Source organism: Spermophilus citellus (genome assembly GCF_964194105.1).
Source record: "Spermophilus citellus genome assembly, chromosome: 2".
Lineage (NCBI taxonomy): Eukaryota > Metazoa > Chordata > Mammalia > Rodentia > Sciuridae > Spermophilus > Spermophilus citellus.
Genome location: NC_138183.1, coordinates 190,487,269 through 190,513,578, shown reverse-complemented (window position 1 = coordinate 190,513,578; position 26,310 = coordinate 190,487,269). Strand labels below are relative to the sequence as shown.

The 26,310-nt window shown below is 37.2% G+C and overlaps 1 protein-coding gene across 3 annotated transcripts in view; it reads right to left on the bottom strand.

The window, feature by feature from the left end:
* PAK1 (p21 (RAC1) activated kinase 1) overlaps positions 1-26,310 on the bottom strand; it is a 145,820-nt gene that overhangs the window by 78,637 nt on the left and 40,873 nt on the right. Inside the window, exon 1 of one of the 3 annotated variants that reach the window (XM_081282008.1) lies at positions 6,953-7,279. The exons of 1 other annotated variant lie outside the window; for it this stretch is intronic. The gene's annotated coding sequence lies outside the window, so the exon portion shown is untranslated. Of the gene's footprint in view, positions 1-6,952; positions 7,280-26,310 lie in introns of those variants that run through there. One more of the 3 variants, XM_081282007.1, reaches the window with a different exon arrangement.

Here is a 26,310-nt window from a genome sequence, read left to right as displayed (position 1 = left end):
AATAACTCAAGGGATGAAGTTGAGTCTATTTAATCTCTATGTCCCCAGGGTCCACCCAGCACAGATATGGCACACAATAGGTAATTAACAACAGTTTATCTTCTAAGGCAACCTGTTTTTTCATGGAAAAAACAAAGGAGCTGGAAGGATCCTAAAGAATCAGCCAGTTCCAAACCTTTATTTTATGAGAATCTGAAACCCATAGGGGTATATAATTTATCTAAGATCACTAAAAGAAATATTGATAAAGACATAACTAGTCTCTAATTATTCTGATTCTCTTAGAAACATTCTTTCCACATTAACTGTAATTTAAGATAGAGTGAGCAAAGGGCTATACCTGGGAGGCTTACAGAATTAGAGAAATGTGAGAGAGAACAAAGTGGGATGGAAAGGGCTGAGAGATTTGGAGAGATTTAAATTCACATAGGTTGGCCCAATCCTATATACCCACCCCTCCCACAAACACCACTTTCTCACTTTTAACATCCCTGCAGATAGTAACTAGAGTACTTGCAGAAAATAGTACTTACATGTCTTATAATCCTCTCCATACTATCTTGGGAAATTCATGACCATTAGCCCCAGTTGAGTTGTTCCCAACAGTTAAGGCAAAAAAATTCAAATTTAAGCTAGGTGTGGTGGCATGACTCTGTAGTCCCTCCCAGGAAACAGGGGACTCTTATTCTGCTGTCTCCTAGATGTTTGAACTTACAGCTAATCTCTGCCTGAACATGTCCTATAATTCCCACACTGCTACATGTTGCCTCAAAGGAATAATTTCTCTTGAAGTGTTGATAACCACAGCATGAAAATGGGCCACCCTTCTTTCTTTTAAAAATAATCAGGACTAAGCCAATCAATCCTCCTGTGACTGTTTATGTCAGTCATCCATGATCACTCAAACTCTCATCCCCAGTCTTCTCTGTAGAGCCTCTATTCAGACGAAATTTGCTAACTCTTCCCTGACCCTGGAACCCTTTTCATTATTTCCTTTGGAACTTCCTATTTGTCACTGGCTAACTCCCCTTTGACTTCTTGCCTTAAAAGAACCTGGCTATCACTTGAAAAGACTTCTCTAGTAGCCTTCTCAATTGCAGGCTGTCTTCTCTCTCTCAGTCATGTCACAGCTTTATACTTAATTTTAGGTGCCATTTGCAAATGATGTCTTTACCTTCCTCTTCTAAAAACTTCTATTTTCCTTTGAGTAGCCCACTGACTGCTACCATACTTCTTTGCTGCTTATATTTCCTTGTCACTCCCACTCAAAGGCTTTAAGTTCCTGGCTCAGTCTTTCTGTACCAGTCTAGTTATCACTCTAGCTGACTTTAACAGCCACAATGACAATTCTATCAATACCACTTCATTTTCTGACCCTAGGCCCAACTTAGCCAATAGTCCCATGATCACTTCCTGGACCTGATCACTAACATGTCCATCAACTCCAATATCACAAATGAATTATATATATATTCCAAATACAGCAGCTCACTTGCTAAGAACTATTACAATTCCTAGATTTCATTTTGAGTTTTAATAAATTATCCATCAGTTGCCCCGCCATCATTTCTCTCTTTACCTCATCATAGTCTCTCAAAATTATTCAAACATAAAAAAACAAAAACAAATACTTGCCCTTCTCTCCCTTTCCAAAATTAAATTGGTAAAATTCCAGTTTTAGGATAGCTGAACTTGGTGCTTTAAACTGTCTCTATACTGAAGCAGCCAGTGTCTTAGAGAATATAACAAAACCTGGTTTCCTGCTTTCCCTTGAAAGTTGACTTCCTATATTACTTCCTATGACTTCCCACTCACCCTTCCCCTTAGCTGATGACCTTACTTTCAAGGAAAAAACAGAAATTTTTGCAGGGAAACTGCATCTTACACATCCAAATCTTTATGCCTCTCTGTACCTCTGTTCTCCTTCTCCCTCTAACTGTAACAAAGGTGTCCTTCCTCCCATCAAAAACCATTCTCTTGGGCTGGGGATATAGCTCAGTTGGTAGAGTGCTTGCACCACAAAAAAAAAAGAAAAAAATTCTCTTTTTCTCCCTGTGTTCCTTCATTTGCACTCCTTCTCACCTGGAATGATCTCTTTCAGTTATATCATGCTTTCTCTCTCTGTTAGATATATTCAGTCATTTGATAAATTTTGTCACAACAAGTATTTATTATAAATACACAACTCATCATTACTAATCTAGGTGAACAAGAAAAAATTTTTCTGCTCACTAGGTTTATGGTCTAGTAAGAGAAGTAAACAAAGAAATGAACAAATAAATACATGATGTCAAGTCCATACGTATGTGTGAACACAGGGATGGCCTGATCAGGACAGGATTCTTTGAGGAAGTGACATGTAAGACCTAAATTAAATGAAACAACAAATCATAATAATATCTAGAAGAAGACATGAGAATATACTGGGCACCTAGAATAGCAAAAGGCCAGCGAGACTAAAGTTGAATGAACAAAGAGAAATGTTGTAAGAGACTGAGATTAGCGATACAGTCAGAGCTCAGATAATGCAGGGCCTCATAGGCAACAATAAGAAGTCTAGATAAGACTAGACAATAAGTAGCAAGTATAGGAAGACACTGAGGTATTTTTCTCTTTCCACATTTTTTATTGGTACATTATAACTGTACACAATGATGGGATTTGTTGTTACGTATTCATACATGCACACAATATAACAATATAATTTGGCCAATATCACTCCTTGGCACTTCCCCTCTCTATCCCCTCTTCTCATCCCTTGGTCCCTTAACTCTACAGATCTCTCTTTGATTTTCATGAGATCCCTGCCCACCCCCCTTTCTTTTCCTCTTTTCCTCTCTAGCTTCCACATGTGAGAGAAAACATACAACAAACATTTGAGTTTGGCTTATTTCACTCAACATAATGGTCTCAGGTTTCATCTATTTTCTTGAAAATGACATAATTTCATTTTTCTTTATGGCTTTAAATTTGTGGTCTATTGTGTATATATACCACATTTTCTTTATGCATTTATTTGCTGATGGACACCTAGGCTGGCTGGTTCCAGTTTGGCTGCTGTGAATTGTGCTGCTATAAACATGGATATGTATGTATCACCTATAGTATGCTGACTTTAATTCTTTAGGATAAACACCAAGGAGTAGTATAACTGGGTTGTATGATGATTCCATTCCTAGTCTTTTGAGGAACCTCCATATTGATTTCCATAGTGGTTGTACTAATTTACAATTCCACCAAAAGACACTACAGGATTTTGAGCAGAGAACTGACATTCAACATAATTGCCTTCCCTTCTCTTTCAAACACTTTCTTGACTTCTAGGGAAGCACATTCTCCTGGCTTTGCTTCCACTTTTCTGTCTGCTCTTCTTTCCTTTGTAGACCCTCTTCCAGTTATCCTCACACATTTAAGGCTCAGAATCCCCTTTACTCTTACACTACACTCCCAAGATGCCCTCACCCATTCCCATAGCTATACATTCCATAGGTATAGTGATGATGCCCCTGTTCTCTTGCCAAACAGCTCTTTCAAACTAATAACTATCTATTAGACAACTCCACCCACATCGAGGTACTGGTGAGAAATGCAGGTGCAGTTGTCCAGTAGATGGTTAAACCTAACATGACCAAATGGAACTCCTGGTTTTCACAGTATCTGTCATGAGTTTTAATTATATTTGCTTTGTTATGATTCATCTCCCTCAATAGACAATAAGCTTTTACAAAGTAACAATTAAATCTCTTATATTTACCAAATATACTTAGCAACTAAATAAAAGTTGGTAAAAGTAGGCACTCAGTAGACCCTAAGATTTACTAGACCCTGTCTCTTCCCTCAAAAAACTCACAGGCAAGAAGAAGCAGACACATAAATCACAATAACTACACCAAATATAAGTGTCACAAGGGCTGGGTTTATGGCTCAGTGGTAGAGCACTTGCCTAATACATGTGAGACACACTGGATTCCATCCTCAGCACCACATAAAAAATAAATAAATAAAATAAAGGTATTTTTTAAAAAGTGCCAGTAATGAGTGTTGAGAAAAAGCACAAAGATGCTAAATGAATCCAGACAAGGGCCCTTAAAAGTCTAGGAGTCAAGGAAGACTTTCTTCAGAGGTGACTTGAGAGTTTATTTTTATAAGATAAGAATAACTATTAAAAAAAAAAAAGAATAACTATTAAAAATATAAATACAATTATTATTTCTTTTTTATATAATTACTTTTAAGTTTGATAATAACCTTTCAAGATAGATATATCTTCCATTTTATATATGAAGCTTAGAGAAACTAACATTCAGATAACTAGTAAACAGTAAAATTAGGATTTGAATTGAACTCAAATCTACTTTAATCTCTTCCCTATCTATTTTTTTATGTTTGCTATATCACTGTCATTAAAAATAATATCTTTTATATTTTGCCACTCAAAAAAAAAAAGCACTCTTATATACCTCTTGGACTGCTTTTTTAAACATGGGCTCAATTATCAAGTCCTAAAACCTTCTGTAGTCCTTTTTCCCTTATTCACTGAAAACTGAGGCTCAGTTTTAGACTAGTCAGTGGCATCACTAGGCTTTCAGGCTATAGCCTCTGAACATTTTTTTCATTGCTTGAGAATGCATTCAGGAACATCCATAAAAACATCTGTATAGCACTTTACTCTTTGCACACTCTATGCACATACATGGTTGATAACATGATGTAAGCGCATTGATATCACCATTAGAGTAGACTTGAGTTTGGATCCCAGCTTTGCCACTGACTTGCTGAATTTAAAATTCCCTCCCCTACATTATCACAGCCCCCTTGAGATTCCCTCTACAAAACTTATCACATGAGCTTCCACAATCCTTGACCTGAATTTGAAAGTAGTAACTGAGATCAATTTCCACTTTTGTATCCCCAATACTAGTATAATTAGTATAAAGATGATGATTCATAGAATGAATGGGTGCCACATTGAAACATGCACATTCCACATTCCACACAGTGAGTGCCAATAAAACAGCAGTCTTGTCATTCTTATCTGCTTCCCCTCTCACCCCTCACTTTGGGGCCACTGCTTAAGAAAAATTTGCTGAATAAAAATATAAACAAGCCCTAATAGCCAGTCTTAAGAGTAGAGAGAATGAACTTATATGGTCCCCTTTCCAAGCCTATAATCTTTCCTTTTATGCCCACCCCATCCACCCAGGTACCCATGTCACCTTCTTCGTCAAAAAACCACTGTCTTCTCCTCCAGGACTGCTCCTTCTCTTCTCTCTCCACCCACTCCTGCTACCTCCCTTTTTCTCCCTTGACTCACAGGTCAACCTCCTTTCCTCCAAGTCACAGTTCTTCTGAACTGCCAAAGAATCAATGGTCATTTCCCAGTCAGTTATCTCAAAGGGAATTTTAGCCTCTGCCCAGCCCTACCTGACACTCTTGCTTACCTCCAACTCCAGCTTTGAAAAGCTGCCCACTTCCAATCTTACTTCTTCCCCCATTGTCCACCTGCTGCCCTCCACACTTCAAGGGAAGAAGGTGGGGAACAAATCCATAAAGATGGAATGCTTATTGTCATGCACAAGGCAAAGCATGGGGGCAGTAAAGAGAGACAGACATTTGGGGAAGATAAAATTTAGGTGAAAGCTAAAAGCAGGGGGTTGGGTAGAAAACAAGGAATGTTTGGGCCTCACAAACACCACAGCTAAGGACCCTATAAATAAGCAACCTATATAATGAGAAACTGTAACCAAAAATTCTAAGAGGAAAAGAGAAGAAAGTCTAAACAAGAGGCAGAGGACCCAAGAGAAAAAAAGCTTATGAAGGTGGAGAGATGAGAAAAGGAAAACAAGAGGAGAGCAGAAAGAAGGGAACAAGAGAGGTGGATAGGTGGGGGCAGGGACAGGAAAAATGACCAGGAGGAGAAAGAAAGAAAAGGAAGGAGAGATAGAAGAGTCACAGAAAAACTGGGAAAAGAAAGGAGGTTCAAAATTATCAAGCAGGTTAGTATCAGGCCTGACATGAGTTTCCTGGTGCCAAATAATAAAGAAGGGAAGAATTATAGTGATCTAGACATTACCCAGTCTCAAGGTCTGTCATTTACTTAGCAGAATAGAGTGCTCTAGAGAAGGCAGCCTAGTTTAAAGCAGCTTTATATCTAATTATTGAAGAATTGGCCAGGTCAAAGAAAAAACATTAACATACTTTGACCTGTTTTTTCTCAACGCCACCTCCCTACCCATAACATACCCACAGTCAACCCTAATATAAGCATTGGCATTCTCAGCCTCTGTCTTGCCCCTGAACTCACTGGGTTCTAAACAGACCATCAAGATGCCATACAAAAGGCTGGCTGAAAGACAGGATACCAGTGTCTGCCTGTACCAAGTTCACCTAGGTCTCCCGCAGTGTTGGGGGACATCGGTACAACCTATTCAAACCCTTTAACTAAATCACCTTTCCAAAAGACTGACAGCCTGGGAAAGCCAGAGTTCCAAACAGAATGTCATGCCCTTGGTTGCAGATAAGGAAACTGAGGTTCACAGAGGCCACCAGCACCCAGGTCTCCCATCTCCCAGCTCCCTCCACTTCTTATCAGAAAACAATCCCCACAGGCCTGGGTCCCAGCAAGCAGGCTGTCAGCCAAGGCAAGGAAAGCATCAGCCTGGCCACCAAGCAGAGGAGTCCTTACAAAGGAGTGGGCCCCCTAAAGCGGAACAGTTCCCCAAAAGCCCAGCTTCCCCTTCACACCCTTCCCTGGCCAGATCTCTGATTCCAGTGAAGGCCTAACCCTGGGTGGGCTCAAGTGAAGGTTCCACCCTCCGCCCTTTCTTTCATTAAGGGTCCCTTAAGATAAGGGGAATGTAATACTCCCCCAACATCTCCACTCCCGGAAGCCAGCAGAGACCCGATCAGAGCACAGCCCAGCTGGGCAAACCGCAGGCAGGGGCGGCATTACCTGGTGCGGAGAGCCGGCCCCGGCATCTCTAGCGATTGTTTCTGTCGCAGAGCCGCACCTCTCCCTCTAGCCGCCCAGCGGTGCGCACAAAGCCCGGGCTCCACCAGCTCGCCTGATTTGTCTGGGCCGGGCTCTGGCAACGCAGCCGCCCAGCTCCCGAGGTGCAGCACGCTCGCGCCCTCGCAGGCAGCAGCAGAAGAGGCGCCCCGGCGGTTTGACGAAGGAAGGGACCAGGGGCGGGGAAGGAGGGAGGGAGGAGGCGGGATGAGGCCGCCGCTTCTCCTTTCTGCAAAGTGCTGAGGGTGGTGACGGCTCCCTTCCCACGTCTTGCCTCTTCTCCACCCCCCACCCCACCCCCTTCTCTGGTAGGAGGTAATTTCTCTCTAGGGCCAAGCTTTCCAAGGCCTGCCAGAGTCCTGGGTGAGACCCAGAGTCAAGGAAAAAGAACCAGAGCTCCTGGGTGCCTTAGTTTCTGCAGCTGGCACAAAGGAGTCTTCTAGACCTCAAATCAGATTCAGAACTCTTTATCACAGTTAGCCCCCGGAAAGAGATGCAGATTCACCTTATCCCCCTACTCTATTCTCCTAAAAATGATGTCCCAGGAAAAGGCTGGGTGGGCTCTCATAAATGCTTGTAGGCAAAAAAAAAAAAAAAAAAAAAAAAAACCAACCAAACAAACAAAAAAACACCTCAATAGCTACCTAGTCATTAAGAGCTATATTGTGTACCATATGCTTTATAAAACTCACATCTATCTTATAAAGGAGGCACTATATTAAATCACATATGTCAAAATGAGGTCAAGGAAAATGTAGTCTCATACAACATTTCTATAGCACCTAATTGTGTATCAGGCATGCAGATGGAACCTGAGCTGAAAAACACACTACAAATTATTCACCAACACACTACAGATCAGACACACCCCTAGTGGGTGTCTCCCAAAAACTGGGGGGAAAAAAAAACACATTCACACTTTGTCAAATGCTCCTTAGGAGGCAGTATTACTTAATTATTCACCCCTCTTACCCAACCCACCCTTGCTCTTGAAAGACAAGGCAGGAGTCAGGTTACACAGATTATCTCTTCCAGGTCATAACTGGGAGTTCAGATTTCATTCCCCTTTTCAACAGGAAGACTTTGGAAGGTTTTTAAGCAGAATGACAAGATCTAATATTTTAAAAAGATCACTGACTGATCCATGGAGAAGGGGACATGAAAACAACTTAGTATATTCCTATAGAGCTCAGGTGATAGAAAATAATTTAGACTAATGTAAAATAAGATGAAAACATAACCTCATTCTAAAGATATAGCTTAGTAGAAACAGCAGCAGAATGGGTATAAGACAGAATGAAATAAGAGAGAGCAGTGACTTAACCAAGATCAAACATCTGGTAAAAGATTAAAGTATCCATGCCCTGGTCTAACTCCTAAACCTATGCTTAATTTATTTCTCTTGCTTATTTATTTATGTCTGCCATGCTGTTTTACATGAGATCACTGTGTTACATGAGACCTCTATTAACTGCAATATCTCTCTCTTTACTGCCTGGCAAAGAGCAGGTAACCAGCATTAAGCCTGATTTTTATGGTATGAATCAATCTTCTTGACAGACATCTACAGTTTCATTCAGTATGCCCAAATTAGTCTAACTGAAGAGGATGTTAGGGAAGAACTCCATGAATAAAGAAGGAACTTTTAAAAGTATTTATTCACCCTTCTTAGGCCCTGAGGACATGTGCTGTTCCAACCAACAGAGATCTCAAATTTAGTAGAGGAAATTTCTTGAAGACACCTAGACTGACACAATAATAAAGATGAGGAGATCAACTACATTCTGAGAACTCAGTGTCAAAGTGCTTTTTCTGCTATTCACTCTATAAATTGAAATGAAAGATAGTATAAGACCTTGACTTTACACTATCTTTCATACCAATTTACAGAATAAATAACAGAAAAAGTTCTCTGACTTGGACACAGTTTTTCAAACTAAACTATAAATAATCACACCATGTCATCTTATTCAACTTTCCACCCCATGTGGCATCCTCTTATAGATGGTCATCCAGGCTTTGCTGGAATATACACAGGAACAGGGAGATCACTTTCCACTAGCATTATAGAAATAAATAAACAAATCATCTAAACACAGATTTTTTTCAGAAAAATTAACTCAAAATGGATCATAGGACTACATATAAAATGCAACACTATAAAATGTCTCAAAGATAACACAGGAGAAAATCTGGATAACCTCGAATTTAGCAATAACGTTTTAGATATAATACCAAAAATATGATCCTTGGAAGAAAAAATTGACAAGTTGGATTTGATAACAATTTACAACTTCTGTTTTGCAAAAAATAAGGTTAAGAGAATGAAAAGACAAGGCACAAACCAGAAGAAAATATTTGCAAAACACATCTAATAAAGAACTTGTATCCATATTATAAAAAGAATTATTTTAAGATTCTTTTTATTGTTTTTTTAAGTAATTACATATATATTTTTATGTAGTGCTAAAAATAATTGAACCCATGCTAGGCAAGCATTCTGCTACTGGCTACAGCCCCAGCCCCCAAACTATACAAAGAATTCCTAAAACTGAACAATAAGAAAACAAATACCCAATTAAAAAAATGGTCTACATAAAGATCTGAACGAATACCTCACCAAAGAATATATACACATGACAAATAAGCATGTAAAAAGATACTCAACATAGTAAGTAAGTCATTAGGGAGCTGCAAATTAGAACAACAATGTGATATTATTAGAATGACTAAAATCCAAAATATTGACAACACCAAATGATTATGTGACATGGAACAGCAAGAATTCTCATTCACTGCTAATAGAAATGGAAATGGGGGCTGGGGCTGTGGCTTAAGCGGTAGCGCGCTCGCCTGGCATGCGTGCGGCCCGGGTTCGATCCTCAGCACCACATACCAACAAAGATGTTGTGTCCGCCGAGAACTAAAAAATAAATATTAAAAAAAAAAATTCTCTCTCTCTCTCTCTCTCTCTCTCTCTCTCTCTCTCTCTCTCTCTCTCTCTCTCTCTCTCTCTCTCTCTCTCTTTAAAAAAAAAAAAAAAAGAAATGGAAATGGACTCCAATTTGAAAGATGATTTGGCAGTTTCTTACATAACAAAATATACTTACTAAATAATCCAGCAATTGCACTTCTAGATATTTAACCCAAATAAGATAGAAACTATGTTTATATAAAAAGTGGCCCATCGATGTTTATGGCACCTTTATTCATAATTGCCAAAAACTAGAGGCAACCAAGATGTTCTTCAATAGGTGAGTGAATAAACTGTGGTAAGTCCATACAATGGAATATGCAATAAAAAGAAACTATCGCCACACAAAAAGGCATGGAAAATTCTTAAATGTAGAATGTTATGTGAAAGAAGTCAATCTGAAAAATGGATTAGGGATAAAAAGGTAAAGCACAGGACATTTTAGAATGATGAAAATATTCTGTATTATACTATAATGGTGGATACGTGACATTATGCATTTGTCAAAATGCACAGAACTATACAACACAGGGAATAAACTATAAAATAAACTACAGACTCTGATCAATAATAACACATCAATATTGGTTCATTAATACTATACTATTGCAACATGTTGATTAAAGGAAATCAGAAGATGCACAGAGGTCTCTGTATGTTCTGCTCAATTGTTTTATAAACCCAGAACTCCTCTGAAAAACAGTCAATTAAAATAAAATAAACAAAGGGAAAATATCAAGTGAAAAAAAAGGATAAGATGAAGGTTACTTTCTTTTATTAGATTCATTAGACATAAAGCTACTCTGTCAAATTGCTATAAACATTTCTAAATACCTCACAATTTCTATGCTTATCGCACTGCAGACTGGGAAGTTAGTGTTTTAGGGCCACCTCCACTAAACAGAGTCCTCTTTTAATGATTCTCAATGTCTAGTACCCCTAAGAGGAACATAAAACTCTGAGATTGTTCTGACCCCAGCATAATATAGTAGGACAATCACCTCCTTTAATTATATTTAGTATTTCCAATAACTCAGTCTGCAGCTGCACTGGAATTTTAACCACTGCAGTGCCTTTGTCTGACATTGAGCTTAGGCAGCCAAAATCACCATTTTCATAAGAATAGAATCATGCTAAGTTTTCTTAGTCCGCTCATATGTTGCCATTTCTTTGACCCATAAAATACAGAGCTTTACTCTCATCCTCTTAAATTTCATCTTGCTAGCTTTAGCCCATCTATTCAAGCTCTTACCCTCTCCCTCTGCCAACTAGCATATTAGTTCTCCCTTCTAAACAATGTCACCTGCAAATCTAGTAAGTATTCTTCAAGTATTTATTAAACATTTATCATGTGCTCTTATCTGTCCTAAGTTTTGGGAATTAAAGATCACCAAAAAATGACCTATACCTCCAGGAAATCACCACTAATAGGGGAGGTTGGTATATATTAAACTACAAAGTGCTACCCTAGAAAACTGAATAAAATAAATAGGATAAGGTAAAAGAAGCAACAATATATCTATGGCAGGCAAAATTAATATTGTCAAAATGACCATACTACCAAAAGTAATATACAGATTCAATGGAATCTCCATCAAATACTAATGACATTCTTCAAAGAACTGGAAAAAACAATCTTTAAATTATTTGGAAGATCAATGTCAGATTATTAAAAACTACTGACTAAAAGATATAATGAAAGAAAATTTTGAACTGAAGGATAATGTAGATATAAAATATACAGTGTCTAGGTGCAGGCAAAGTACTACTTGAAGGAAAAACTATTGCTTTAATAATGTCTACATAAGAAGGGGGGAATATACATATAGGGCAATTATTTAAACTACTTCACAAAGCTAAAAAAGCAAACAAATAAAAAAGAACAATTAAAGCCAAAGTAAGTACAATACAATAAATAATCATATAAAATCACAAATTCATAAAATTGATAATAAACAAGGAAAATTAAAATCTACAACTAATTTTTAAAATATTTTGAAAATTAATAAACTCTAGCAGAAAGGATAGATGTCCTTAATATTCAGGAGTAAAAGAGGGAAGTAGTATAATAGTTATGGAGAATTAGAAATGTAAGTTTCTGGGCATGTTGGTACACAGCTATAATTTCAGCAACTATGAAGGCTGAGGCAGGAGGACCCCAAGTTCCAGGGTAGCCTCAGCAACTGAGTTAGCCCCTCAGCAACTTAACAAGACTCTCAATAAGTAAGTAAATAAACTTATTTACTTTTCTAAATATTTCCTTTCTTACATACCCCTGGGGATGTAGTTCTATGGTAAAAGTACTCCTGGTTTCCATTTCCTGTATAAAGAAAGAAAGAAAGGAAGGCAGGAAGGAAGAAAGAATTTTTAAAAAATAAATAAATAAATATGATGAACAACTGTATTGAAATTAATCTAAAAATTCTCATGAAATGGACATTTTAAAAATAATATGTTACTCAAGCTAATTCAAAATAAAATCATCAGAATAAAAAAAAATAATTGGAAGAATAAGAGATCCAAAATAGCCAAAGCAATCCTGAGCATGATAACCATACTTGATCTCAAATTATACCACAGAGTTATAGTAACAAAAACAACATGGTATTGGCATCAAAATAGACATGAAGACCAGTGGAAAAGAAGAGAGGACACAGAGAAAAAAAACCCACATATTTATAATCATCTGATATTTGACAAACGTGCCAAAAAATATGTTGCAAGTAAAGATAGCCTTTTTAACAAATGGTTCTGGAAAACTGGATTTCCCTATGTAAAAGAATGAAACTAGATCCCTATCTTTCACACTGCACAGAAAATCAAATCAAAATGGATCAAAGATTTAGGAATTAGACTAGAGATTTTGCAACTGCTCAAAGAAATCATATGATAAATACTCAGGTGCAGGTATCAACTTCCTTAACAAGACCCCTGATGCTCAAGAAATAAAAAACTCGAATCAATAAGAGGGGAAGCATTAAATTAAAAAGCTTCTACACAGCAAAGGAAATAAGAATGTAAAGACAGCCTACAGAGTGGGAAAAAAATCTTTGCCAGCTGCTCCTCTGACAGAGGATTAGTATCCAGAATATAAAAAGAACTTCAGCAACTATGAAGGCTGAGGCAGGAGGAACTGCCTCAGTGTTAAGTTTTCAAAAAACTTAACACCAAAATTAAATAAACAAATAAAAAGGGCTAGGGATGGGGCTCAGTGGTTAAGTGTCTCTGGGTTCAATGGTGGGTAACAAAAAGAAAAAGGAAAAATATTGTTGCCAACAAATATATGAAAAAAAAGTTCAATATCTCTAGTAATTGGGGAAATGCAAATAAAAACTACTCTAAAATTTTAATCTCATTCCAGTCAGAATGGCAATTATTATGAACACAAATAATAGTAAATGCTGAGGACGATGCAGGAGAAAAGGTATATGCATACATTGTTGGTGGGACTGCAAATCAGTACAACCATTCTGGTAGGCAATATGGAGATTCCTCAAAAAAAGCTGGGAATGCAACCATCATATGACCCAGCTATTCCACTTCTTGGTATTTATCCAAAAGAACTAAAATTGGCATACTATAGGGATACAAGCACTTCAAAGTTTATAGCAGCACAATTCACAATAGACAAATTATGGAATCAGCCCAAATGCCTTTCAATAAATGAATGGATTAAGAAAATATGGTATAATGCACAATGGAGTTTTATGGGGTCATAAAGAAGAATGAAATTATGGCAGGCTGGAGTTCTAGCTCAGTGATAAAGTACTTGCCTAGCACGAGAGGCACTGGGTTTAATCCTCAGCATCATATAAAAATCAATAAAATAAAGGTATTGTGTCCATCTACAACTAAAGATTTTTTTAATAAATTATTGCATTTTCCAGTAAATCGAAGAAAATGGAGAACATCATGCCAAGCTAGTAAGCCAGACTCAGAAAATTCGGATTGTTTTCTTTCATATGTAGAACCAAGAACAAAATAAGGGAAAGAAGGCAGATGTGGAGTGAGGAGATCTGATGCCATACAGAAGGGAAGATCAATGGAACAGAAAGAAGAGATGGGGGAACAGGAAAGGGGAGGAAATATGGGATGAATTTAACAAAATCACATTATATGCATATATAAATATAACACAGGGGATTTTACCTTTGTGTATATGTAGAAAATACCAATCAAAAATAAATAAATGAGTGAAAGGAAGAGCAGTAGAGGAAGGAGAATAGGGGATAGGAAGAGGGGAGGGAAATGTGGGAAAACAGGGATTGAAATCAAATACCATGCATGCATGCTTTTGTCAAAATAAACCCAACTATGATGTATAACTATAATTAGAAAGAAAAAAAGACCTCACCCTCAAAAAAAAAAAAAAAAAAAAAAAAACCTATCACACAGTGTTAGGCAGGACCACAAATACCTTCAGCAGGAAAGATCAAATTGAGACATATTCTATTTTAGATTTTAGTTCTGAAAATCCAAATGCTGGTTTAGTTATAAAAGGCTTCCCCCCACCCACCCCTCCCCTCACATTCTCATTCTCTTTCTCCCCCAATCATGGGTGCTGCTATAGGAAACTTGGCTAAATTTGGCTCCCTCTGATGAAACACAAGACTTATGAAATTGAGACATACTGGTAAGATGCCAGCAATTTTATTTATTACTAAAGGCTAACAGCTTATAATCAAGGAAGGAACTACTAGCTAAAGAAATGAAAAAGCATAATCAAATGAGGTAGTAGAAGGGACTTTAGAGATGAAGCCACACATTCAAAGAAATTAAATTTTAGAGATAACAATTGACTTGCCAGAAATTATACAAAGAAATTAAATTTTAGAGTTAACAATTGACTCGCTAAAAATTTTACAAGTTAATTTGTCTTAAGTGCAACAACTCCTTGCATTTATATAATACTTTGGCTTACAAAGTAAATAATTCACATATTACTCTTACTAGCCATGGACTCTGGCCAGTAGTCTTTTGTTTGTGGAATCTTCTGAGGCCTAAGTAGGCCCTTTTAGGTAACATATATGACCTCTGTAGACTTATAAGTTTGCAAAACCTGTTAACTATTATAAAAGCTAATAATCAATAATATTAATTAGAAAGGAGCAAACCCAGTGCCTCACACGTGCTAGGCAAGTGCTCCACCACTTATTTCACTTATCATAATTTTATTTATAGGGTACAGCTTTCAACCTAATAGCTTATATCTTTGACAACTACTTTGACTGAAATGCCTATAAATTTGAAAATGATTGCTTTTATTTGATTCTTTTGCAACCACAAAGAAACTTGTAGAACAATACATTTATTGAATTAAAATTTAAAACTTATACCAGCAGATAAAGGAAGTCAGTCAACCCATGATGATTTGGGGTTTAAAATAACCATTTAAATATGCCATATTTAATTTCTTGTAGTAATTAGATGGAAGGGCCGCTAACCTCTTAAGGACACTATCTGAAATGAAGTGGAGTATAAAATAACAAAAAATAAATAAATTTTAAAAATACTCTAAGCAGTAACAAATCACAAAAAAAATTCAAACAGCCAAAGCAATCATGACCCAAAAGAACAAAGTTGGAGACATAATGCTACCAGATTTTTTAACATATTACAAAACTACAGTAATCAAGCCAGGCATGGTGACACAGGTCTGTACTTCCAGCTACCTGCGAGGATGGGGCAAGAGGATGGCAAATTTGATCCATGGACTAAACCCTCCAAACCTGTTAGCCACATTACATAAATAATCTCATCATCCATTCACCACTTATAAACATATTCTACACACCAGACATAGTGCTAGTCATCATGTATACAAAGATGATAAGACCTAGTTCTTATCCTCAAGGACAATAGGAAACCTGCTGTGTCACTGACTGTCAGATTTAACAGGTCCAAAATCTGTTCCTCCTTCAGTTATATCTCTAATTCAATTGATGGCAATTCTACTCTCAGTTACTAAACCAAAAATCTGATTCATCGGTTTTTTGGCTTAATTTTCTTTTTTTTTTTTTTAAGTTATACATGACAGTAGAATTTATTTTGATATATTTACACTAGCATGAAATGTATCTTATTGGGCTGGGATTGTGGCTCATCAGTAGAGCACTCGCCTCGTATGTGTTCGATCCTCAGCACCACATAAAAATAAAGGCATTGTGTTGTGTCCATCTATACCTAAAAAATAAATAAATATTTCTTTAAAAAAAAAGAAATATATCTTATTCTAATTAGGATCCCAGCCTTGTGGATACACACGATGTTGAGATTCACTGTGGTATATTCATATGTGTACATAGGAAAGTTACATCAGATTCATTCTATTGTCTTTCCTATTCCTATTCCTATCCCCCCTCCCTTTCCTTCATTCCCCTTTGTCTAAGCCACTGAACTTCTATTCCCCCACAACCCCCGACCTTATTGTGGGTTAGCATCTACATATCAGAGAAAACATTTAACCTTTGATTTTTTGGCTTATTTCACTGACCGTGATAGTCTCTCAGCAAATGTTATAGTTATTCTTCTTTATGGCTGAGTAATATTCCATTGGGTATATATGCCATAATTTCTTTATCCATTCATCTATTGGTGGGCATCTATGTTGGCTCCATAGCTTAGCTATTGTGAATTGTGCTGCTATAAATATTGATGTGGCTATATCACTTGTAGTATGCTGAAAAAATCTGATTCATCTTTGACTCTAATTTTTCTAGGAGCTGCACATCAAACTCAACAACAAATCCTATCAACTCTACTTTCAAAAATATAGCTATATTGCGGCTGGGGCTGTAGCTCCAGTAGTAGAGCACTCACCTAGCACGTGTGAGGCACTAGGTTCAATCATCAGCACCATATAAAAATTAATTAATTAATTAATTAAAGGTATTGTACAACTATAATTTTTTTAAAATATAGCTATATTCCAATCACTTTTTATCACTTTTAATATCTAAACCTTGTCCAAATCACCAGCAACTTTTGTCTAGAATATTGGTTCCTAAGGGTGGTGAGATAGGGGTGGAATTTGCTCCCCAGGGGATATTTGGCAATGCAATGGGAATCTGGGTTGATACAATTAGGGAGATGCAAATGGCATCTTGCAGTTAGAAGTTAAGGATGTTGTTAAGCATCCTATAATGCACAAACACGAACAAAGATTATCCAGCCCAAAATGTTAATAGTACCACTACTGAAAAATTTTAACCTACAATATTGCTATTACTAGACTAAACTAAATTTACTCTTGCCTCCAAGAGTAATTCTTTTTTAAATTTATTTTTATGTGGTGCTGAGATCAAACCCAGTGCCTTACAAGTGCAAGGCAAGTGCGAGCTACAACCCCAGCCCCCAAGAATGATTCCTTTACAATGTAAGTTTTGGGGCTGGGGATGTGGCTCAAGTGTTAGCGCGCTCGCCTGCATGAGTGCAACCCAGGTTCGATCCTCAGTACCACATACAAACAAAGATGTTGTATCCGCCAAAAACTAAAAAAAAATAAATATTAAAAAATTCTCTCTCTCTCTCTCTCTCTCTCTCTCTCTCTTTTTAAAAAAAATAAAATAAATTAAAATTTAAGTTTTAAAACAACACTCTCTTCTCAAATCTTCCAATAGTTTCCCAAATCACTGAGTGTAAAAGCCAAAGTCCTTATTTTAATTTAGAAGGTCTTATATGATCTGACCTCATCCCCCCACTTCCTTCCCCCATCCCACCCTAGTACTTTTCTAACCTTGACTCCTACTTCTCCTTCCTTTACTCACTCTGCTCCTGGAACCCTGGCTTTCCAAAAAGGCTATGTAGACTCTCACCTCTGGGCCTTTCAGGCAGGTCATTCTGCCTGAAAACACATTTCTCTCAGATAGCCACGTGGCTTATTCCCACCTTTCTTTTAGGTGTCTGCTCTAATATTACTTTATCAGAAGTATACCCTGCCCATTCTTTTTTTTAAATAACTTTTATTTTTTCTTTATTTATTTTTATGTGGTGCTGAGGATCAAACCCAGGGCCTCATACATGGGAGGCAAGTGCTCTACCACTGAGCCACAATCCCAGTCCTCCCTGCCCATTCTTTATAAAATGATAAAAATCTCTCTCCACTCTTTATCAGCCCTTTTTGTTGCTGTTGTTGTTGTTGGTACTAGGGATTGAAACCAGGGGTGCTCCTCCATTACTGAGCTACAAGTCCAGTCTTTTTTATTTTGTATTTTGCAACAGGGTTATGCCTAGGCTGGCCTTGAACTTGCAATCCTCCAAGTTTCTGGGATTACAGGCATGTACCACTGTGCCTGGCTTTTATCAGCATGCTTTATCCCCAACCACCTGCTTTATTTTGTTCCTAGCACATATCATCCTCTGACATATTTCCTTCCAGTTGGCTGATTCTCTCCAATAAAACATAGCCTCCAAAAAGGCAAAGACTGTCTTCATCTCCAGACCTCAGAACTATTCCTTGCCTACAGGAGTGATGGATAAATAATGGATGAATGAAGGAAAGAATGAGTGGAATTGGAAAGACCAGGATGGGGGGAAAAAAACAGAAAATGCTGAAGACCTGAAAAGAATATATGCAAGGAATGACCTAAAAAGTGGCTCTATTCTCATTATGGCATATCAACTACCTGTGTCCTCTGAACCAAGAAGAGAGATTATGGAGGAAAGGAGTGAAGAATTCTATAAGAACATTACAATAATTAGAAGTGTCTGGTAATGAAATAGACAATCTTTGAGATATTATCATCTCCATCAGGAAAGATGAAGCAGCAAATTACTCTCCCATCAATTTCCCCTCTGCCTGTCTATTAGGACTCAGCTCAAATGTCAAACCTCTACCAAGTCTTCCAAGAACTCCTCAAACAGAATCAGTCACTCCTTATATTCTATATTCTAAGCCCAGAATAAGGCTGTGTTTCAATAAAACAGGCACTACCATACATTTCTATGGAATGACACAGAATACAAATACACTTTTACAAATACACTTAAAAGGCATTAAAGTCAAATTATTTTCAAATGTTTAACCATTCATCCAAATAAACCCCAATTTTGTCCAGGAAAGCAATGATATAATCAATAATCCCCTGAAGAGTTCAGAACCCTCATGATCCTATCAATACCTAAAACCTTGCTATATTGGGGACCATACTTTCAACACATGAGCTTTTGTTGGGAGGCATTCCAGATCCAAACCACAATAGCAACTGTATTAGTCAGCTTGTTACCATGACCAAGATGCCTAACAATAACTTAGAGGCAGAAAAGTTTATTTTGGACTCCCAGTTTCAGAGGTCTCAGTCAATGGTCAGCCCACTCTACTCTGGGCCTGAGTAAAGCAGAACATGAAAGCAACAGGATGTGATAGAAGAACACTACTCAGCTCATGATCCAGGAAGGAGGGGGGGCGGAGAGAGAGAGAGAGACAGAGACAGAGAAAGAGAACACAAGCACACTAAGAGCCAGAGAAAATATAATGCCATCCCTAAGGACACACACCAAGTGGCACTACTTTCTCCAACTACACCCTTCCTGCCTATAGTTACCACCCTTAGTCCATCCAAATTATTAACCCATCAAACAGCTTAATAGACTGATGAGGTTACAGCTCTTATCATTGCCTAAATGTTCCACCTGAATCTTGCTGTATTGGGGTCTAAGCTCCCAAAACATGAGCTTTTTTTTTTAATTTTTTAATATTTAATTATTAGTTTTCGGCAGACACAACATCTTTGTTTGTATGTGGTGCTAAGGATCAAACCCAGGCCACACTCATGCCAGGTGAGCGCGCTATCGCTTGAGCCACATCCCCAGCCCCCAAAACATGAGCTTTTGAGGGGACATCTCTAGATCCTAACCATAACAGGAAGGAAGTATTCAAAAACTGATAGGGACATGTCAAAAACAGATAGAGACCAACTTTATGGGTATTCTACTAGCCAAATTGAAATTTGAGCATCAAAAAATAATTATAATAATTACTAACAATAGCACAAGATTATTACTCATTGAATAATGTAAGTCAATATAGATAGAAATAACTAAATACTTGAAAGTTTGGCAAGGAAAATGATTTACATAATTTCATAGTATTGCCCTACAAAATACATATTAATTATACGGAAGAAAAGAGTAACTTCAGAGTGGAAAAGCCTGTCAGACACCAATTTAAGCAAGTTGCCAAAATGAATAGCAACAGTAATGAGACAAATTGAAACCATCACCATCTGAAAAGATGCTTTGAGAAGAACATAGCATCGATTCTGTAATACTTCCTGCCAAACCTGTATTACCTGAAACTACTTATGACACTTAAAACACCTGAAATATCCAATATTCTATGAACCAATTGGCCTGTAATCTTCAAGAATGTTAAGGTATCAAAGTCAAGGGAAAACTGAAATTTAAATGTAACATGATTCTAAACTATATTCTTTTGTTATAAAAGCCATTGGGACCAAGTGGCAAAACTTGAGTGGGTCTGAGGAATAATTAAATGGTAGTAATGGGCCAGGCGCAGTGGCACATGCCTATAATCACAGCAGTTTGGAAAGCTGAGGCAGGAGGATTGTGAGTTCAAAGCCAGCCTCAGCAACTCAGCAAGACCCTGTCTCTAGATAAATTTTTTTTTAATATTTATTTTTTAGGTGTAGATGGACACAACACAATGACTTTATTTTTATGCAGTGCTGAGGATCAAACCCGGGTCCTGCCTGTGCTAGGCGAGCGCTCCACCGCTGAGCCACAATCCCAGCGCCTAGATAAAATATTTTTTTTAAAAGGGATGGGGGTTGGGGTTGTGGCTCAGTGGTAGAGTGCTTGCCTAGCATGTGTGAGGCACTGGGTTCGATCCTCAGCACCACATAAAAATAAACAAAATAAAGGTCCATTGACAACTAAAAAATACTGAAAAAAAAAAAGAGAGAGAGAGAGAGAGAGATGAGAATATGGCTCTGTGGTTAAGCACCCAGGGTTCAATCCCAGGTACCCCCCCAAAAAAAAACAATTAGATGGTAGTAATGGATCAATGTTAACTTCCTGATTTAGATGGTTTCACTGTGCTTACATAAGACTGTTCTTATTATACATGAAATATTTGGGGGCTGATGGAGCATTATGACAGCAGCTCATTCTCAAATAATCCAGAAAATAAAAGTTTTTGATTATTTACAAAAAAAAATTTTTAATGGAAAAGAAAAACAAATGACAAAGATCTGAAATAAAGCAGTAACAGTAGAAGTAGTGAAAGGAGATATTATTCCAGGGTCACATGGCAACACAATGAAGTTAGAGGAAAGGCTGTGACTAGACTCTGAACCTCATATTTCCTTACTACTATATAGAGCTCATGGAATGCCAAGGAAAATCATTTTCTAAAACTTACGCATCTGGTAATGATTAGATGTCAGAGGTTGTGGTAGAAGAAAAAGAAGATGGCAAGTCTTGAACTGAGTCAAACTGATTTCAAAGACACCAGTCTTTCCAGTGAAGAATATATCCAGAGACTCCCCTATTGATGGGTATGAAACTTAATGATCTCAACTGTTCCTTCAACACTGAGATAATGACTCTTGTTATTCTAAAAGTCCTTGTTCTGATTTTGTGCCAGACCTATGAGTATCTGAATAACCAGTTGGCTAAATTAGTCTCAGACCTACTGTCTCCTCCAGCGTTCAGAACTGTTTAGGCTATGGGGACAAGCTTAACTGTCAACAAGAGCAAATTTTATCCTTTCTTAAAGTGGACCAATGTGACCCACATTATCAAGACCTTTTCAAAACAAGGGAGAGAAATAGAGGAAAAGATCTCTTTACTAATAGGCAGCAAAATACAAGAGAAAGACTCTAGAGTTAGACCTAGTTTTTTATTCCTGACTCTGCCTCTTAGGCTGGTTTTTTAAATGCTCTGAACTAGAAGTTCTTATCTATCAAATGAGGTTATATAACTATTTTGAAGTGCTGAAAAATGTTAAAAGTACCTACCAAAAGTGCCTAAAATGCAGTTATTTAGCTACATTATTGCTATATTATTTACCACAATTTGCTATTATTTGCTATATTATTTGCATTCTTTTATAACATTTATTAATAATTTGCACTATTCCTTGTATTTGCCTTATTTGTTACATTATTTACATAATTTTGCTGTAATATTTGCAACTCTTAATTTTTGCAAATAATTCACATGTATATGGTTTGCGTGCATCTACAATATCATTTATACCTCATATAAACATTGAGAAATTATGTAATAGAAATATTATTCTCTTTCAATTTGATAGGAAGCATAAAAAGAAAAAACCGACTTGACCAATCTTAACGGTGAGTAAATAAACAACTAAATGCCAAAATATGTCTTCTCAACTCCCTCTCCAGGGGTCCTTCCCCCTTACAGGGCTTATGCCATGCCGAAGTAAATGGACCTTCTCCCGAGTTATCCCTTTTCACCAGAATATGGAATGAAGAAGACAAATAATCTCTCTGAGATGGGAATGCAAGGAAGGCCAACTAAGAAATAAATAAGGCATCTTTTCCCCACTCTGAACTAGAAAAGGAATAGTCATCTATGTAGCTGCAACAAAATGGAACTCTTTAGAAGGACCAAGTAAAGAAAGTCCCTCAAAAGCCAAGTAATTTCACAATATGCTATAACTAGAAAGGATCCTAAACATCATAATATCAAATTTCCTGTGTATAAATGGTGTCACTGATACCTGCAGAAGTAATAACTCACCAGTGTTTAGGAGAATGTGGAGAAATTAGAACTTTCATATAGTGTGGTGGGGTTGTAAAATGGTGCAACCCCTTTAGAAAACATTCTAGAAGTGCCTCAAAAGACTAGACAAAGCATTAACATGTGATCCAGCTATTACAATCCTAGAGATATAACTAAATAAAAATATGCATCCACATAAAATTAAATGTGTTTGTATTAGCATTACTTATAATAGCCAAAAAGTAGAAACAACCTCAATAGCCATCAACTAACCAATGAATAAAGTGTGGTATATCTAACAGTATTATCTGGCAATAAAGAAAATTGCATAGATACAAATAAACAGGATTCTATACAATGGAATATTAATCATCAAAAAAAAAGCCAAATATTGTTTAGTAACAAAAAATACATGTTAAAAAATATGGGTATGTCTTAAACATATTATGCTAAGGGAAAGGAACAATATGGAAAAGATTACATATCATATGATTTCATTTTTAGGAAATGTCCAAGGTAGGCAAATTAAATCTATAGAAATAAAAAGTAAAGCTGAATGTGGTGTAATCCCAGGGACTTGGGAAACTGAGACAGGAGGACTGCAAGTTCAAGGCCAGCCTCAGAAACTTAGCAACTTGGTGAGACCCTGTCTCAAAATAAAAAATCAAAAGGGATAGGGATGTAGATCAAAACTAGTCCCGAAACTACAACCAAATTGCTATATAATCTTGAATAAATCAGTCTCTTCTAACTTAATTCCCTTAATTCATTATCAGAGAGACAAAACAACATTGCCTATTAATTCAGAATATTTACAAATAAAGTAACTACTGTATACAGGCACTGTGTAGGAATACTGTGGTGAACAAAACAGAGTCCCTATGCTTATGGAGCTTACAGGACAGAATACTGAAGATCTCGGATATTAAGTAAATGAACAAGCCAATAACATAATTTGAACTTTTTACACCATCAGTGCAAAGGACTTCCACATCAGGAAGTAAGACGTGGGCAGGAGAGTACATATGCAGAAGAAACCCTTACCAACAAATCCCAGGTTACAAAGCAGAAGTAGCTTCTCTCAGCTCTCCCTCCATCACAATCAGGAGTCAGTGTTTCCTTTTCATTATGTCACCTGACTACCTGCTACTTGGTACAGCTGAAAACATCATTGTCAACCACAAATAAAATGTATACCATCAGTTACCATGCAATCTATAGCACAAGTTCCCTTCTCTCTGAGTCTCAGTTTCTTCAACTATAAAATGGGAATAATACTACCTACTTCACAGTATTGTTCTGAGGATAAAATAGAAAAAAAAAAAAAGTGCTCCGAAAATTAAAGTGTTTTATCAGGAAGACAAAAAAACTCTCAGGGGCCAGTTAAGTACATAACAGTTTCCCTACCTATAAAACCATGATAACATTAGAACCTATCTTACAGAGTGACTACAAGTATTAAATCAGACAACTTGCAAGTAAGGTACTTAACACAGTCCCTGACACATACTTATAAAAACATTAGCTGCTATTAATTCACTCAACTAACTTTCCTTCAATTTCCTCACCTATGTAAAATAGTGATAATAATAGTACTTAACTCATAGGATTATTATGGGGATTAAATGACTTATTATAATTAAAGACTTAGAACACTGTTATAATATGTGCTATGTAAGTAAGAGATTATATTATCATTAGTTTTATATTTTAACTGTCCCCACAATTTATATGCATATAGGCCACTGGTTCTCAACTAGATCAATTTTGGTCCTCAGGAGACATTTGGCAATTTCTAGAGTCATTTTTGATTGTCACAACTGTGGGAGGATGGGGAATTCTATTGGCATCTATTGGATAGGAGACGGATGCTACTGAAAGTTCTATAATGCACAGGACAGTCTCACATCTCCAACATTCCCCCAACAAAGAATTATACAGACCCAAATATCAACAGTTATAAAGTCAGAGAAACTCTAATACAGACTAAACAAACAGAACTTCTATCTTCTGAATCCCTCTGAACTCTTAAGAGTGTATGGGTTTCTTTCTATACTTTATTCAACAGGTATAAACATTTTAGCTCTCCCCTTACTTTACCAAGACGCCAAATGCACAAATAATTTACAAAATTATTTGTGGGAAAAAGCCAGGACTGGAAGCCAAGTTTTAGGCTGGTGCTCCTTCCATTAGTTTACCCAAAGATACATCTCAGTTACCTTGCAAGCATTTCCTCTCCTCTCTCCCTTTCCTCCCCTCATTACCACTCCACAGGTTTAAAAAAATCAATATCTATTTCCTTTCTAACAAAATCAGAAGTCAGATACAGGGCTGACTTCTTTCCCCACACTTCCAGTTGCCTACTTTCCCAAGGATCTGCCCTCCTGGGCTCCAGTCTGGACAGAAAGCCCTTCCTACTTACCTTGCCCAGGGGTCCCCTTTCTTACCTGGCTACTAATCTCTCCCAAGGTTAGGCAGGCAGGCGTTCTGCCAGAGAAATTTAACTTGAGTTGGACAATGTGAATTAACTTCCTTTTCCCAGCCTACAGGAATGAACCGAGCTCAGGGAGGGGCCAAAGGCAAGTTGTAACAGCTTACATTGGACTTTCTCCCCAGGAAGTGGCTTTAAAGAGAAAAAAAAGTCTGTATCTTGGTGAGAAAAACACTGGAGAAAGGATATATAAAAGAAAAGATGCTATGGGCTTTATAGAGCTCCCAGTCACATATTGGACATCTCAAATATTTCTCTCATTTAATTCTTACCAGTATTTCAAGGACAAATGCCCACTTCTTGGAAAAGGAAATTATTAAGCAAATATTCATTAAGTGCCAGTCAATGTAGTAATCGTACTTCATTTAATCTTCACAGCTTCTGAGGCAATTATTATTCCCTTTTTAGAGATGAAAAAGTTGAGATTAGAGAAGTTAGGTAACTTGCCTTAAGTCACTCAGACCGCAAGTAGCAGAGCTGAAAATTTATTCCCATATGTTTTAGACATCAGGAAACTAAACTCCTGTGATAGTTAATTTCATGTGTCAGCCTGACTGGCCACAGGCTGTCCAGATTAAACTGTTTTGCTTTTTTTTTTCCCTGGGTATGTCTGTGAGGGTGTTTCAGGATGAGATTAGTATTTGAATCAGAAGACTGTGTGTAGGTGGGCATCTGCTTAGGAACTGAATTTGCTCCTGCCTGTATGCTTGATCTGAGACATCTCAGCTCTTCTCCAGGTCTTCAGACTTGGACTAAAATTCATCACTGGCTCTCCTGATTTTCCAGCTCACAAATGGCAAACCATGGAACTGCTCAGTCTCCATAACTGCATGAACCAAATATTCGTGATTAAAAACAGGGTAAGGGGTATCATACTGGTTGTTTTTCTGGACGAATATAGCTCTTAACTACTTAAACTGTTGTTGTTTTAATATTTTTTGATTGTAGGCAGACATAATACCTTTATTTTATTTATTTATTTTTATGTGGTGCTGAAGACCAAACCCAGTGCCTCACACATGCCATGTGAGCACTCTACTGCTAAGCCACAATCCCAGCCCTCTGTTGTTGTTTCAAATAAAAGTTTTTAATTTTATTGGAAACAGGTTTGTTTTTAAGTATAGG